Source organism: Scyliorhinus canicula, chromosome 19 (assembly GCF_902713615.1).
Source record: "Scyliorhinus canicula chromosome 19, sScyCan1.1, whole genome shotgun sequence".
Lineage (NCBI taxonomy): Eukaryota > Metazoa > Chordata > Chondrichthyes > Carcharhiniformes > Scyliorhinidae > Scyliorhinus > Scyliorhinus canicula.
The window spans coordinates 31450033-31467393 of NC_052164.1; the positions used below are offsets into that span (position 1 = coordinate 31450033).

Sequence of the window (17361 nt, forward strand, 5' to 3'; positions counted from 1 at the left end):
ACGGCCCACTCTACAGGTGTACAGGTGTGGGACAGCAGAAATGGAAAAGTATTTTTTAAAGCAAAACAATGTTTATTCTATGAACTCAAGTTAACCTTTTTAAAACATAGTGAACATCTTTGCAACCGTTAATTCAAATACAACCCCCAAAGAATACAACACTAAGTAATCCTTAAGCTGTCCTTTTAACATCCATAAGACTTAAAAAATATTTTTTTAACAGAAGCACATCAGGTTAAAGTCACTGCTGAGAGCAGTTATTAGTTTTAAATCACCAAAGGATCGATTTACATCCTTTAGATTACAGAGAGAGAGACTGATAGCCCTTCTGGCTGTGACTTCAGCTATCCAGCTCTGAAAACGAAACTAAAACACACCCTGCAGCAAACAGCCCAAAATAAAAGTAAAAAGCTGACAGACAGCCAAGCTCCACCCACACTCAGACATCACTGATAAACACCCATTTCTTAAAGGTACATTTCTTGAACACCCATTTCTTAAAGATACTCGCACATGACAATTAGACCAATGGTTCAACAATAATTATTGTTGACTCCACTTTGTTTCTTGGCTGTGAACATCTCTTTCTTCTTGACTGGTGGCTTCTATAACCCTTGGCAAATTCTGGTTGCTGTAGTAACATATGTGAAAATTGCACCCGGCTTCAGTTTATTTAATTGATTTAAAACATGTTTGATTCATACCCAAGATGTTTAAATAGTTATTGGCTTCACCTTGATGTTCCCAGGCCTGGGAATCTTGAGGATGATACAAGTACTGAGAATCTTGAGGATGATACAAGTACTGAGTGATTTACATACTTACTTAACAAACAAAGCATGGCAAAAAACTTCCTAAGGCAACTTAATTGATGCAGATTGATCCACGCTGACCCTTTGAATCAGACTAACTTAGCTCATCCCCCTCTATTAACGAAATGAATAGAAACTGAACAATCACAGACTTGCAACAAATAATAGGCCACAAACATTTAGGCACTTTAATTAATTGGAGTTACAATTTCATTAAAATTGTGAAACCTTTCCGATAACCTTTTGGTGTTCTCAATTCTCTTGACTATTCCCCACTCTCTCTCCCACTCATGGAAAGTGATGAAAAGCATTTGTGCAACACAAGACCTGCAGGAAATTCAGTACTCCATTAGACAGTTGAGATCGAGTGATGTTGAAATGCTTTCACTTATAGAATCGAAACTTTACTTCTACTTGACTGCAGCATAAAGTTTAATTGCATGGCTCTAAAGAGGATTCAGGAGCAAAGCGGTTCAATCAAGGTTTATGGCATACGGACAAGCAGCAGTCAGACATGTGCCTTTCTTTTGATTGATCAACAGGAAGCACTTTTCATTCCTACAGCCATCTCTGCGAACATCTCTATTTTCATCAACTCTCTTATCAGCAGGACCAATTATAGCCACGGAATGGAACACTACATTAGACCTGATGGATTCATTTCCCAATCGTGAATGCAGTTTGGAATTTAGATGGAATTAATTTGGTTTTCTGGAATTAAGTATGATTTTGACACACTGGTTATAAGATGGAGGTTGTAATGTATGACTACATGGAATAAGGACAATTCCTATGATTATTTACATTTTGTAAAGTGCTGCACCCACCTGTCAGGTCCTCAGTCTATCTTTAATTCCTGCATCATAAAAGGTTGAAAGTAGTTTTTCACTGCAGGTACACTAGGGATGGGCAGAATCATTTGATGAAGATTGTTCTGCTTTTTAATGTTACAAAAGGGCATCATTATCTGTTAAGATTGAAAATAAAAACACCACAGGTCAACTCTTCCAATAGTGCAGTTTCACTTGTGAAACTTCATACTTAAAATCCTACATCTTTTCTGCTGGACACTATGTTCCTGTAACATGTGCGACTTTGCAGCAACACAAAGTCCTTGTACAGTTGGTGCACAAGTCGGCTTCTTTACGTTACAGCAGAGGCACAGCTTCTCAAAAACATTTAAAGGGACCATGCACCCGAACACGCTCACTCCCCAAAAAGAAAGCAGAGGGAATGTAAAAGCAGAAAGAAAGCACCATTCAATCTTTTAGTAAATGTTGGAAGTGACCATGTCTCAACACGTATTTGAGCCTATTTTTCTTGCCACTCCCAACTTAACATAGCAATTGACTGATTTAGGAGAATGCAGGTATCTGCCATGCAATGTCAAAACAAATATTCTGAAAGACACGGTGGGAGGGGGGGTCGTTGAGGATCCTGACAAAGCTCAACATTTCATTTGATTGTTTCCCACATTTTCTAATTGCAATCAATTAACTTCAACAAAATAAGGAGACGGTCAATGAGACCATCACTGCTGACACAAAGCGACACCTACCTGAACTGACTGTCAACTGGAAACCCCACGGACAGTCGAAAACAAACCTTCCTAGGTTTGTGGAGAAAGTGGAAAGTTGGATTGTTACAGGGCTCGTGAAGTGGATGATTGTAAAGTAATGACATTACCCAGCCACTGGTACAGGCCAGATGAAATGCAAAGGTCCATTGGGTTTGGCATTCCTATGGACTGTAGGCTGCCTGTTAATATAGACAGAACTGATGCAGCCTACCTTCTGACAGGAGTGTACTCCAGTTGAGAAAGGCCCCATTTACTATAAAACCTGAGTGCAAATGAATACCCACTGTTGGATCAAACTGCGAATACTTTCAAGAGCTGTAAAAAAAAAAGTGAACTTAAGGATCATGGAATCCTGCAGCACTTTGCAAATAATTGCCCATCTAGAGACAACTGCTCACCTCTTCTTTTGAAATTCAAAGTGTAAGAACTGAAACACATCCTGTAGCATTCAGCCCAAAACAAAAGTAAAAGCAGACAGCCAAGCTCCACCTACTCTCTGAGATCACTGCAGCCATTTGACAAACACTCATTTCTTAAAGGTACATCCACTACAGCTATTTGCTAAACACCCATTTCTTTAACGTACTCTCACATGACACCGGGGCACATGGGACTGGAATTGACTGCACACGAGCCCAGGGTGATAGAGCAAAAGTGAAGGTGCAGTTTCTATATATGGTATGAAAGGTGTAAAATCAATTACATGGAAGACAACAGCACGTTCTTCCATGCCAATTATCTATCTGTCTTGCAGCAATAGGCAGATTGGTGTACATTATGTAATAATGTATAAAATCAGAGTGCAGTTGGCACATACTTAAGACAGGCGATAGATCATAATCCAAAATTATTACCAAATTATATAATAATAATCTTTATTAGTGTCACAAGTAGGCTTACATTAACACTGCAATGAAATTACTATGAATATCCCCTACTATAGCACCTGTTCGGTTACACTAGGAGAGAATTCAGAATGTCCAATTCGCCTAACAAGCACATCTTTTAGGACTTGTGGGAGGAAACCAGAGCACCCAGGGAAAACCACACAGGTGCAGGGAGAACGTGCAGACTCCGCACAGACAGTGACCCAAGCCGGGAATCGAACCTGGGACCCTGGCGCTGTGAAACAACAGTGCTAACCACTGTGCTACCATGCGGCTACATACAGCAGACACAACATCTGGAAATGAATGAAGATGACTTTGATATGTGAGAATCCATGAAGAATTGTGTGGATTGTTTTTGTATGTAGAATTATGTATCGCTTTACCTGATGCCAATAACCTGGATTAAAACTGCCCACAAAAACCTAGGCCAGGATATATCAGACAGCAGCATTTTCCTTCCTGTAATTTGAGGATTCCCGACAAACACATCACCGCTGACACTCACTGAAAGAATCCTTCCAGTTTATTTCCTTGGTTCCCATTTCTTTTATGTTATTTTATTATTTTAGGTCTGCGGACACATAATTGGAATGTACCTTTAAGCAGAAGACTCAAAGTTGAAGCAGCCTGCTTGTCAGGATACTGTGTTCCCAGATTTTGTTTTCGGAAGGCTCCTCGGCACAGAGTAGATCTTACAATCCATGCTTGGAGGGAGTTGGATCGACTGGTTGGCTGGCAACTTGGAGTTGGCCAGGGACAGTGTTCTGCCGGTTGAAGGAAATAAACAGGTAGGGCTTCCACATACCTCCTCGCTTAGAGGGAGGAAAAGTCAGTGCAAGGACGTTTCGTCACAAGGTATGTGACCCGGAGGAAACCCACGCAAATACATGGAGAATGTGGATTGGATTGGATTTTGTTTATTGTCACGTACTGAGGTACAGCGAAAAGTATTTTTCTGCGAGTTGCTCAACAGATCATTAAGTAGATGAAAAGAAAATGACATTTTAAAAAACTCAGAATAGGGCAACACCAGGTACACAATGTAACTACATAAACACCGGCATTGGGTGAAGCATACAGGGGTGTCGTGTTAATGAGGTCAATCCATAAGAGGGTCGTTTAGGAGTCTGGTAAGAGTGGTGAAGAAGCTGTTTTTGTGTCTGTTCATGCAGGAGTCTGGTAACAGTGGGGAAGAAGTTGTTTTTGAGTCTGCTCGTGCGTATTAGAAGAGTGAGTAACCTGGGTGTGAGGGGTCTTTGATTATGCTGCCCACTTTCCCCAGGCCGCGGGAGGTGTAGATGGAGTCAATGGATGGGAGGCAGGTTTGTGTGATGGACTGGGTTGTGCTCACGACTCTCTGAAGTTTCTTGTGGTTGTGGGCTGAACACACCAGGCTGTGATGCAGCCAGATAAGATGCTTTCTATGGTGCACCTGTAATTTCCTTAGTTTCCCAAGGAAGTATAGGCGCGGTTGTGCTTTCTTGGTGGGAGTGTTGATTTGAGTGGACCAGGACAGATTTTTGGAGATGTGTACCCCTAGGAATTTGAAGCTGCTAACCATCTCCACCTAGGCCCTGTTGATGCTGACAGGGATGTGTACAGTACTTTGCTTCCTGAAGTCAATGACCAGCTCTTTAGTTTTGATGGCATTGAGGGAAAGATTGTTGTCGCTGCACCACTCCACTAGGTTCTCTATCCCTCTCCTGTATTCTGACTCGTTGTTATTTGAGATCCGGTCCTCTATGGCCATTTTGTTAGCAAACTTGTAGATGGAGATGGAACAAAATTTTGCCATAGTCGTGTGTGTACAGGAAGTATAGTAGAGGGCTAAGTATGCAGCCTTGTGGGGCCCCGCTTTTGTGGAGATGTTGTTGTTTATTCTTACTGACTGTGGTCTGTGGGTCAGAAATACGAGGATCCAGTTGCAAAGTGAGGAGCCAAGTCCTAGGTTTTGGAGCTTAGATATGAGCTTGGCTGGGATTATGGTGTTGAAGGCCGAGCTGTAGTGAATAAACAGGAATCTGATGTAGGAGTCCTTGTTGTTGAGATGCTCTAGGGATGAGTGTAGGGCCAGGGAGATGGCGTCTGCTGTGGGCCGGTTGCGGCGGTATGTGAATTGCTCTTCATTGCAATGTTAATGTAAGCCTCACTGTTCTTAAAAGCATAGCTTCCGGAAATCAGGTGGTCATATCCATGATCGTAAGAATGTATTGATGCTGTGCTTTTGTTTTAGGCAATGGTCCTACATGATCTCCCAATACCAAACTAAATCGTTCTTCAAACACTGGTGTGTATAGGTTTCATTTTTGGAAGGGAGCAGTCAGACGTTTTGGCACCGAGTGCATCTTTGGAACTAGGTTTGGAATGAGTCAGATTGATTGATTGGCTGGCAGCCTGTGGGTTGGCCAGGGACAAAAGTCAGTGATTGGTTCCTGCACGATATTTTCTGAGAGAACTGGGCAGAAATGTTGAGACCTAGGAATTGAAAGGAACATTCTTTCTCTCTGTGTGTCTGTCTCTGCCTCGCTCTGTCTCTCTCGGTCACTTGTTCTCTCTCACTCTCTCTCTCTCTCCTACTTACTGAGGGGAAAGAATTGCTTTATTGTTCTGAAAGCAGTGAGTGCCCGGCATATCCTTGCCAGAGAAAACCATCCCAAACCTAGAAGGAAGAAGTATCCAAACTTCAGAAAGACACTAACTGGAAATCATCCCAGTGCATCAAAGATCTTTATCCCTTAGTTTATTAACATTTTCTTTACCTTTTCACCACTCTTTCCTCTCTGTGTGTCTGTGTAGAGAGTGGCTTGAGTTCGGAAGGGGGAGTGGCTGGGGAAGTGGTATTAGATAGTCAGTTACATATTATGTCCATAAAATTATAATACTTTACATAATAAAAGGTTGCTTGTGTTAAAGTTACAAACCTGGTGACTGCAGTTTATTGGGCTCAGCCAAAGGCCTGTTTTTTGAAAAATAATATCTAATTTTACCTATGTTGCAATCCGGGCCCAGTAGATCTGGAATTGATCACACACTCAACGCGTTGTCATCACACCCTGCAGCTATTTCACATGTCAATGAGCATTAATTGGCCGTTGCCAGGATTATGCCTCTTACTTGGGAGGATGGCCTGCCTCGGACAGCTGCCGGTCTTGTTTCTGAAAAGCCAGGAGCTGCAGTGTACCTGACTGGGACAACAGCCTAAGAACCATGAGTCCAGAACTAGGTAGATTTTGGGTGTCAAAAAATAGGGAGGACAAATGAACTGTGGAGGGTTGGACAGGATAGAAAGCATCCCTTAGGTGGTCAATAATTGGCCACTTAAGGGCCTCAATTTAGCCAAGGGCAGGTGGGCGAGTCTCAACCTCAGCAGATCCAGCATAAAATTGCTGAGAAGTTGGTGCAAGCCCAGTGGGGATGTTATCCAAAAAAAATTACATTCACTCCTTGCCTACAAGCCCACCAGCGGGGAATGTAAAATTCTGCCCCAGTGATCTCTGTGGCATGAATTTCACCTTTCCCAATGTTCATTTGAACCTGCCACCAAGTCAAGGGGACCACCAGGTCGCCAGCAACAGTAATATCATCAAGGACGTTAAGTAGCCAGTCGCATTAAAGAATTCTCACAGACAGGAAGCCAGGAAATAAAATGCCGCAGCCTAACCTTCACTTTTTACACATTTTATAGACAGCAAAATAAAGATTGGGACTGGCAGGTTAGAAGCTGAAAAAATTTCAATGTACTATGAAAAGGTTTGACCTTACACAAATATAAAATCAGTCTTCCAGGGCCAGAGAGATTGCTAAACAGTAGTTATGATTTAATATGCTGTTAAGAGCTCAGTTATACCTCATTAACAACGTTTTTCCAGGCTTTTCAACAGCAATATCACAGCATAAAAGAAGTTCTTAGCAGTTCAGTAATTTCTAAAAATTACCAGCCAAGATGTCTTCTATACCGTGCCTTATAAGGTCACAGAGAATCACTGTCAGCAATTGCTGCCTTATCACATTTATAACTGAGTTTCTGTGGATATCACAAGCTCTGTTAGTTTCACAGCATAATGGCAATGCAATGTGCACAGTTTTGTGTCTTTACAGCCACATGATATGGTGATGCTTCGAGATTACAGCATCTTTATCATGTCAGCTGTTTCAGTAAGTAAAGTAGACAATATTAGCAATGATGTAATAATGAAATGATACTGGTTAAGAGAATAACTGTTCTGAGTTATTGAATTAATTAGATGGTGTCCCCAAAACCACAAACCAATGAATGTAAAGAAGAGAACAGTACACTCAACACGGAGTTAGGGAGCCAGATTTTCGTCTTCCAATGGCAGTGCAAGCCAGGTCACATAATGCTAACTTTTGCTTTTCCAACAATAACATACTGTGGGCGGGACTCCCCATCCCGCCGGTCCAGTTTTCCGACAAGGGGCGCCCCTGCCGACTGCGGGATTCTCCATTCCCGCACTCGGCCAATGGGGTTTCCCATTGTGGCCACTCCCACACCATCGGGAAACTCGCAGGCGTGGATGCACTGATGGCAACGCAGATGATCTCACCGATCGAATATCCTGCTATCTGTTCCTTTGCGTTGCTGACTCCACATCATTTTTGTGCAACCTTTTGGCAGATTGGGAAGGCCTTGGGTGCAAAATGCACGTGTACACAGGGTCAGGGCCCATTGTGAAGATTGAGAGAATTGTATTTCCTCCTGCACACTGTTCTTGGGCTGGATTCTCCGCAGCCCCGCGGAGAATCCGCTTTCACATCGTAATCGGGCCGCCGCTGATCTGGCGATTCTCCATGCCCAAGAAATCAACGTGACCACGGAGTATGCTGCACCATTGGGGGGCCACTGCCAGAGGCTCACCCAGCAATCTTCCGTTCCCGACCGGCTTCACTCCCGATGGCGTTGAACTGACCACCTATTGTCAGTCGGGATGCTGGTGTGGCAGCTGCGGACTCAGTCTGCGGCCGCCCTGCTTGGGGGCGGGGGGATTGGAGGCCTGGGGAGGCCTTACAGGCAGACGGGGATTAAATCTGCGCAGTTTCAAGCTTGGGCGGGCGGCTGATTGGGGGGAACTCCTTTCTCTGTGTGGCTCCATGGTCCGAGTCCGCGATGGAGCTCAGCGTGGCTGCTGGAGGTCACCACCGTGCATATGCGCGGACTCCGAACTGGAAGTTGTAATTGATAATACGGAAGGATGTGTCATTTGAAACATGGAAGTCTGACAATATCTGGTCTGAGAGAAAGGTGAGAGGATACAGGGAAAGATCCCATGAAGGGTTAACAGCAGCTGCAAAGAGCAGGATTGTAAAATGCAGATAGCCTTGGTCAAACAGGCTTAGCAAACAAAACAAACAGGATTTTTGTATGAAGCTAAAAACAATGGCTCACACCTTCATTAAAATTAACCACCTTAGTAAGCATCTGGAAAAGCATGGATGAGGGTTTCAGTTGAGTTAGGTGATAAATGTAAACCTTTCAAGTCATAACCAAGTGGATTTGTAGCATTATTCTAAAAGCAATGATTCAGACCTTCATTGAAGTAAAATCAGCAGATTGAAAAGAATGACTAGGGGGGAAAATATATAGGTGTGAAATTCTGCTAACACCAAGTAAATTAAAGAAAACTGGAGACTATCAGTCTACGAGTAACATAATTTAAAGCCAAAATTAAAGTCAAAATTATGAGCTGAGGACACAATTGGAAAATAAAACTATAGAAATGACAGGAATTAAAAGTAACACCCTTTTGAAATCAAAGCATTTTGAACATCGCAAAGAAAACAATGTAATCAGAGATCTATGAGCTGTGGTCATGACAATATGAATACTTAGTCGTGTTAGTAAAATTTAGAATAAAGGTACCTTTTACAATTCAAGTGAAATAAAAGTTGCTTTACAATAAAGTCATAAAAACATAATAACTGTTCAAAAGATATATGAACCCTGAGAAAGGGGACAGGAGATTAAGAAGTCCAGGAGAGAAGGAGAGAATCAGAAAAGGAACAAGCAGCTCAGAGTCAGCTTACAGTCAGCGCGGTCATAGGAAAGGGACAAAGCAAAGTAGTGGAGCTAAAACAGCTAATACATCTCAGGAAGACCAGAATTTAAAGAGGATGCAGAGTCAGCTCAGAGTCAGCTCAGAGATAGCCAGCAGAGTTAACTCTCATAGCTCGATACATGGGAAAGATAGGACATAGCAACCGAGCAGAACAGTGAATACATCTAAAGAAGACCAGACATTAAAGAAGATTGATTGTCAAGGTGGGCCTGAAGGTCCCTTCAACCAACCAAAAGGATCCAGAAGCAAGATCTTTTTACCTTTCTGTAAAAACAGTGATTGCAGCTTTTAAAAGAAAAAATATAATAATAAAATAACTTAAAAGTTTTAACCTGTAAAAGTGGTTATTCCAAAATCTACTTTACTTACTTAGCAATGCGGGACCCAGGATCGATGCTACTAAGTGGTAAGTAGATGAAATCTTCTGTGAAGGTATGGGTTATACCGGGGGATAACTTGAAAATATAGTTTGACCTGAATAGCACCCACCGAAGCCTGCACAGGAGTCAGGGAGTGAGAATCCCCGTTCACCATTTAGAATGTCAGCCCTCTTTGGTATAGCGGGACTTCTAAGAATAGTGGTGAGTTTTCAACAACAAAGTGTGGGGGCCCATATCCACAGCAAAAGCTGCGAGATTCACTCCGGGTACCTGCTAGACCCCTGCAGGGCATTGAATTTGTTCAACTTTTTGTAAGGGATTACTGGCATAAAACTCCACCGTTATAATGCCGGCGGGGGAACATTGTCTCATTTTGGAACAATCCAGCCCCTTGAGTAGGTTTTCTAAGCCCTAAAAAAAAGCACCTCCTTGGAGAGTTCGTGACCATTGGAAGAAACTTGTGGGAGTGTTGGAAATGTTCTGAATGATAAATGTAAAATTATTTGACACTATCAAATGTCATCAGGACCTATTGGATCTTTCTTGCAAAGGTAGATTGATCCCTACATTGACCAGCATTGTGCAATTGTTAGCATTCATCACAGTGCTTATCCAATCATCACAATTGTCATAATGCATTAAAACTGTTTAGCAGCATGTGCTATCATATTTTGTGCTGCTATTTAAATTGACTGACAGCTCTGCTTCTTAACCTTGCTTTTGAAAGTTGAAAAAATCTCTGCAGCTGCTCCCCTCCATTGATTCATAGACACTCTGCTTTTAAATGCAAATGAAACACCATACTGTTGTACTGTTTCAGGCAATGTAGCTAAACATTTTTGTTAAGAAATGTAGCTAGATTTCAAAAGTTAAAATGGCTTTAGCTCAACAGGCGTTCTACTGATCCAAGAATGATTGAAACGTTTAAGAGACTGTGATAACAGAATAGGCCTTTGAAGTCGTCTCCTATCTATTTACAAGCATGATCGGCACTTTTTTAACTGGAGAAGTGTTTTTCTCCAGTATCAATAGGGATGTGTTTGAATTCAAAGTTTTACTACATTGTTTGATGGTCAATTTCTTTCTGATGATTCTGAACTAATTGTCATTGCTGTTGCATGCCTGAGGATTGTGCATTTAGCACGAGTAGCTGTGAATGATACATGGAGGGACTGAAGGGGTACCAGGGTCTGAGTGGGCATAGGATAGCATAAAAATGGCTAAGGGTCCACAGAATCCATAGAATAGAATCCATAAATCTATAGAGGAGGCATTGGGAGTGAGGGTACATGGACTGAGGATTAGGGGGTGCTTAAATGATGTTGGAAGTTGGGCTGCTGTGTCAGAAAACTGAGGCAGGCCTTCTAACAAGCCCGTCTCCATAATTACACTCCCAACATTCCATTTCGACTCCAAAATGCTTTGCGAACATGACCCATGTGAAAAGACCAAAATCCTAGGTGAAGTCACGCATGGGTTGGGTGTGAATTTTGAAAAGAGCAGAAATGCGCAGGTTGGGGTTTCCTGAGCCCACACGCAAATCTGAGCCAAGTCGGGCAGCACGGTAGCACAGTGGGTAGCACTGTTGCGTCACAGCTTCAGGGTCCCAGGTTCGATTCCCAGCTTGGGTCTGTGTCAAGTCTGCACATTCTCCCATGTCTGCTTGGGTTTCCTCCAGGTGCGCCAGTTTCCTCCCACAAGTCCCGAAAGACATACTGCTCTCTGAACCCGAGCAGGCGCCAGAATGTGGCAACTAGGGGCTTTTCACAGTAACTTCATTGCAGTGTTAAAAAAAAAGCCTACTTGTGACAATAAAGATTATTATTATACTTCCAGATTCATGAGCAAAATACTGCGCATGCCTGATAACAAAAATGGAGAATGCTGTAAAAACTCAGCAGGTGTGGCAGCATCTCCAGGGAGAGAAAACAGAGTTAATGTTTCAAGTCCATTTGACTCTTCATCCGAAGACAAAGGTATGATGAAGAGCCAAAAGTTTGCTGAGTTTTTCCGGAATTTTCTGTTTTTGACTTCCCAATCCATAATGGACTCCCCTGTTGCCATGGATGTACTCAGCTGTGTATCTCCAATTCAATATCGAAATTACACGATAGCCTTGGGATACGGCTGAATTTAATCAGGCTTTGTGAATATTAATAGCCTTCGTGTTTGCTAAGTTAATTTAAATTAGTAAACATAGGGGATGTGAGGAAGAGCTTTTTCAAGCAGTAAGTGGTAATGATCTGACACTTGTTGCCAATGAGGGCGATGGAGGCCGAGATGGGCAGTGATCTCAAAGGAAATTGGATGGGCACTTCAGGAAAATTAACTTGCAGGTCGATGGGATTCGAGTGTGGAAATGGGACTGACTGGGTTGCTCGTCAGAGAGCCGCCATGGGTTCAATGAGGCAAATCTATTCCTTCTGTGCCAGAATGGCTTTATGATAGGAACTCCCGTCATATGGCAAGAAATAATTCCTTCAAACTAAACACAAAGATCATGTTCAAATACATTTATTATATACAGGAGCAGTTAATCGCAGTTTATCAGATTAGTCTAGCACAGGCGTCCAATTTTCTGCTGTTTCCACCCTTTGAAAAAGAAAATTGGAAATAAATCAAATGAAGAAAAACTGCCTTGTTAAAAGCGTTAGCTGATTCTTGGCCTGTGATTCACTGTTTCATTGATTTTAATGACAGCCCATGAAAATGGTAATTGAGTATTGTTCTGTTGTAGGAAAGATGTGTTGTGGGAAAGATGTGCCCACTAGGTGGATTGGCCATGATCAACATATGGGGTTATAGGGATAGGGTGGGGGAGTGAGCCGAGGTAGGGTGCTCTTTTGGAGGGTCGGTGCAGATTCAATGGGCCGATTGGCCTCTTTCTGCACTGTTGGGTTCTATGGAAATGTAGATGATGGAGTTTGCAGCAAAAAGTCAATCTTAACGCACCTATCAGAATGTTTTTTCACAATTCTCAAACTGCTAATCACCCATGTTATCAGTATCAATGGTGAAAATGTAATACAATCAAATGTAGAATATGCAAAACCCTTCAGTTCAGTTTCTGGACTCAAGCTATTGAATTCCTAACACAATACATCATAGAATAGCTGCAGAACCTGCTTTGGCCCACAACTCCATGCTTGAGGGGTAAAGACTATGACAGTCTATCACAGATAATGCAAACTCAGCCAACTGTTGTAAGGAAGGAGCTCCAATAATTGTTCCAGGAATTGATGAATAATACTAAGGTACGGCAAGAATAATAGCGTAACGTAGCAACGGCAGTAATGGAGATGAAAAGTTGTATTTTCTTCTCAGTGAATTTACTGCTGAAGTCGGGACAGATTTACACTTCTGCCTACAAGTGTTAAAATATCAAGAACCAGACCATTCTTTTATTGCTCACCTCTATTAAATATTCAGGGTTGCCTCTCAACAGCAATTGCACTCTATATATAGGTAGTCCACCTCTAGATGGAGGGGAGAAACCGATCTAGTTTAATTTTGTGAGGGGGGGTCAACAGCATATAGTGCTGCCCAGACAAATTTCCAAAATGGATTTCGTAAAGTTCGAGTGATTGGTGAAAATATCCAAATATAGATTACAGGTAATCGGCGATATGGGTTGGCAATTAGAATTGGGAGGTAGGAACCAAAGTAGGGATAAGGAAATGGGACTATGATTGGCATGATACGTCAAATGATTTTTCTAAGTGATCTATAATGGGGCTTCAGCTTTTCAGCATATTTAATACTACCGCATGGTGGCACAGTGGTTTGCATTGCTGCCTCACAGTGTCAGGGACACAGGTTCAATTCCAGCCTTGGGTTACTGTCTTTGTGGAGTTTGCACTTTCTCCCCGTGTCTACATGGGTTTCCTCCGGGTGCTCTGGTTTCATTCCACAGTCCAAAGATGGTTGGGTGGATTGACCATGATAAAATTGCCCCTCAGTGTCCAGGTATGCACAGTTCAGGTGGGGTTACGGGGATAGGGTGGGGGAGTGAATCTCTTTCTTTCAGAGGATTGGTGCAGATTGATGGACGGAATGGCCTCCTTCTGCACTGTAGAGATTCTATGATTCTATATTAACGATGTGGTTGAAGGTTTTATATCCAATTGTGAAAGTGACATTAATTTCAAAGGCACAACATTTGTTCAAATGGAAACTGGAACCTTCAAAGGAACTCAGGCAAATTACATGAATTGACAAAACTGAAGCAAATGAAGTCCAATGTGTGAAAGTATGGGGTCATCCACTTTGAGCCATGGCAGATAAATCAGAATATTTCCATAATGGCACAAAACTAGGAACAGTGGAAGATAAAATGGTATTCCAATCCAGGTACGCAAATCACTAAAACCTAGTACAAAAATAATGTTCAAAAAGGCTAATGGAATGCTGGCCATTTTTGCAAACAGCCTGGAGTGCAAAGAGAAGGAAGTTATTTCTTCAGTTACACTTTTCCACACAAGTTGTCAAGTAAACCAAAAGCTTTATCTCCAAAAGGCTATGGCTATGGAGACAATTAAAATTTTCAAGCATGTGCGTAAATTGGGAGTTAACCCTGTGATGCTATATCTGCCGGAAATGTGACGCACCGCGGAAGGAGTTGAAAGATGTAACTCAATTGCATTACTTAGATAATGCCAAAGTACTTTTATTTAGTTTGGCGGATTAGTTGCCTGTTAAGCAATGTTTTATCAATGTTAATTTTAGCTTGTCTTTTGCAGCAAAAGTCTTAAAATGTGATTTATTTCCTCGGGTCACTGGAAAATTCTTTATTTAGAAATTATCGATCTCTACGAGAAACGTACCACCATTTAAAAAGATTCACCTGAGGAAGGAGCTCCAAAAGCTAGTGTTTGAAACAAACATGTTGGACTTTAACCTGGTGTTGTAAGACTTCTTACAAAAAAAAATGATATGAGCTGAGGAATGCTGGTGAAATGAGAACCTTGGTGGTTTTTAAGAAGAGCTGCAAGCTAACAAGAGAATGAGTGAAGTCCATTGCCCAATTGGGATCACTGTGGCAGGACCCATTTGGCACGGGCTCATTTCAGTCAGATGGAAGTGTCCCCTTTTCATGACAGCTGTCAAAATACAGCTGTTGTCACAAAAATGCAGCATTTTTCAAGCAATACTTAAACTTCAGGTTGGTTTATTAAGGGTCAGCTTGGCATATTTGAAAGAATTGCAATCAGCAGAATCATGCTGTGCACCTTATAATGGTAGCCATGATGTGGAGATGCCGGCATTGGACTGGGGTGGGCGCAATAAGAAGTCTTACAACATCAGGTTAAAGTCCAACAGGTTTGTTGCGATTCACTAGCTTTCAGAGCGCAGTTCCTTCACTCACCTGATGAAGGAGTTGCGCTCCAAAAGCTAGTGATTCGAAAGAAATCTGTTGGACCTTAACCTGGTGTTGTAAGACTTCTTACTTTATAATGGTAGTAGGCTACAGCTTGTTAATTAAACTGAATGAACATACATGTGATTTTGGGCATGATCTACCAGCCACATTGCAGCCTAATGACAGCACGGCATGGCCAATAGATGCCGGGACATCCTTCTTTCGGGAATTACCCGGCTCACCTCACTTTGTGACTTCTAATGAGATGTTGTGATCTGAATCCTGCCCATTGTGGGCGGGATCAACATTTTATAATTCTGTATATTAGAGTGAGACAGCTACTCTCACTCTAATATACATTCCCCCAATCTACCCGAGGCGTTGGGATCTAACCCCTTTGCCTCAGAGATCTCAGGCATGCGCGGTTCAGTCCTGGTCTCCACAAATGGGAACCAGATAGATTGGCACTCATGGGGTGGTCTCACAGGGGATCGGAGGCCCCTCGGTGCTTGTCCTCTGGGCATGTTGGCACCCTGGCACTGCTGGTATCACCTGGGCAGTCTTGCACTTCCAGCCTGACACCTTGGCAGTTCCATCTGGGTGTCAGATTGGCAGCGCCAAGGTGTCAAGCTGGCAGTTTTGCCGTGTCAGAGTTTGGGCCCGGGGTGCCCTTTGCATGTAAGGTGGGGTCTGAGGACCCTGTTGTAGGTGTTTGGGGCTTTGGGGGGGGTTCAGGGGATGCTTTGGGAAGTCGAGAGATAGGGACACCATTTAAAACTGGCGTCCTGATATCTCCCTGCACTGAGGAGTTCTGGATAGCTTAGCTCCTCAGTGCAGAAACGGGACTAAGTGTGGCCTCAGCGGGGAACTCCACGCTGAGGCCCCAAATTTAACCAGAGTCCCGATGGATAGCATGAAAACACCTGGCTAAACGTGCTCATCAGGACACTCTGTTCCAATTTGGTTGGATCGTGTTCTACATAACAAAGAATGTGACATGTCGAGGATGCACTCCTGAGGACTCGGTGCTAGGGCCCTTATTATTTGTGGTGTACATTAATGATTTAGGCTTAAATGCAGGGGACATGATCAAAACGTTTGCGTATGGCACCAATATTGGCAGGGTTTTAAATAGTGAGGAAGATAGCCATAAACTGCAGGATGATATCAATGGACTGGTCAGGTGTGCACAACAGTGGCAATAGGAATTGATCCTGGGAAAGTGTGAGGTAATGCACTTAGAGAGGTGGCTAACAAGGCAAAGGTAGGACCCTGGAAAACACTGAAGGTCAGAGGGACCTTGGAGTGCATAGCCACAGATCCCTGAAGGTGACAGGGCAGGTGGATAATAAGGTGATTAAGGTGGCATATGGGATAAGAGGCATAGACTACAAGAGCAGGGAGGTCACGCTGGAATTGGATAAAAAGCTGATTTGGCCCCAACTGGAGTATCGTGTGCAGTTCTGATCACAATATTATTGGAAGGATGTGATCGCACTTGATAGAGGCGATTTACCAGGATGCTGCCTGTGCTGGAGGATCAGAGCTGTGAAGAAATGTTGGCTAGGTTGGAGCAGCAAAGGTTGAGAGGGGACCTCGTAAAGGTGTGTATGATTATGAAGGGCATAGATAGGTTGGATAGGGAGGCACTTTTTCTATTAGTGGAGGAGACAATAAGCAGGAGGGCATCATTTTAAGATAAGAGGTAGAAGACTAAGAGGGGAGTTCAGGAGAAACTTTTTCACTCAAGAGATTGGTGGGAGTCTGCAAATCACTGCCTGAAAGGGTGGTAGAGTCACAAGCTCTCATAACATTTAATAAGTATTTAGATGTTCACTTGCGCTGCCATAACCTCTAGGATTACGGGCCAAGTGCTGGAAAATGAGATTAGTGTAGTGCTATTAGCTGTCATGGGCATGATGGGCTGAATGGCCTTCTTTTGTGCTGTAAACATCTATAAATCCATATTTCTATGAGCAGAGCTGTTGATGTGATACAGAAACTGGAGAACTACTTGATTGTACAGGCATGGTAATCAGGAGTGTTGACCACTGAAATGACTAAGATTGTTTAAGGAGGACAGCATGTCAGTGAACATGCACTCTCCATGCTTCTAAGGAATGATGAAGAAGCTGCAATAAAATGTTCTGTGGTAACAAATGCTGGAAGAGGACTGTCTAGGAAGATGGATCACCGGAGGAACTCTTGGATGTCGAAGATTGATCACCTTATAGACTTGAGTGCACTGCTACTCAACAATATTTCAT

At 42.7% G+C, this 17361-nt stretch overlaps 1 protein-coding gene across 1 annotated transcript in view; it reads right to left on the minus strand.

The window, feature by feature from the left end:
• Positions 1–452: 452 nt before the first annotated feature.
• LOC119953915 (acid-sensing ion channel 2-like) overlaps positions 453–17361 on the minus strand; it is a 348128-nt gene continuing 331219 nt past the window's right edge. Inside the window, exon 3 of the mRNA XM_038778584.1 lies at positions 453–1779. The gene's annotated coding sequence lies outside the window, so the exon portion shown is untranslated. The remainder of the gene's footprint in view (positions 1780–17361) is intronic.